Genomic DNA, 431 nt, shown 5'->3' on the forward strand with positions numbered 1-431 from the left:
GCCGAGAGGCAGCTCTGTCAACACCCACGTCCTCAACATGCGAGCTCATGTTGAGGAACTTGAGCGCATGGGAGTGACACTCGATGTCGACTTGGTTGCAGACTTGATCCTTATGTCATTTCCTGAGGACTATAATCAGTTCGTGATGCAGTATCATATGCATGGGATGACTAAGAGCTTAGCCAAACTGCATGGGATGCTGAAATCGGCCGAGAGGATATTGTGGTGTCCAAGACTGTGCTTGCTGTTGAAAACAACTCCAGCAAGAAGCGGCGGGGTAAAGCCAAAAAGAAGGTGGCGAAAAAGGCAAAGGTTGCCTCTACGCCTAAGTCTAAACCCGATAAGGGTGACTGTCATTACTGCGGAGTGTCTGGACACTGGAAGCGTAATTGTCACCTTTACTTGGAGGATCTGAAGGACAAGAAGCTTGG

The sequence above is a fragment of the Tarenaya hassleriana genome, unplaced genomic scaffold (genome assembly GCF_000463585.1).
Source record: "Tarenaya hassleriana unplaced genomic scaffold, ASM46358v1 Cleome64, whole genome shotgun sequence".
NCBI lineage: Eukaryota > Viridiplantae > Streptophyta > Magnoliopsida > Brassicales > Cleomaceae > Tarenaya > Tarenaya hassleriana.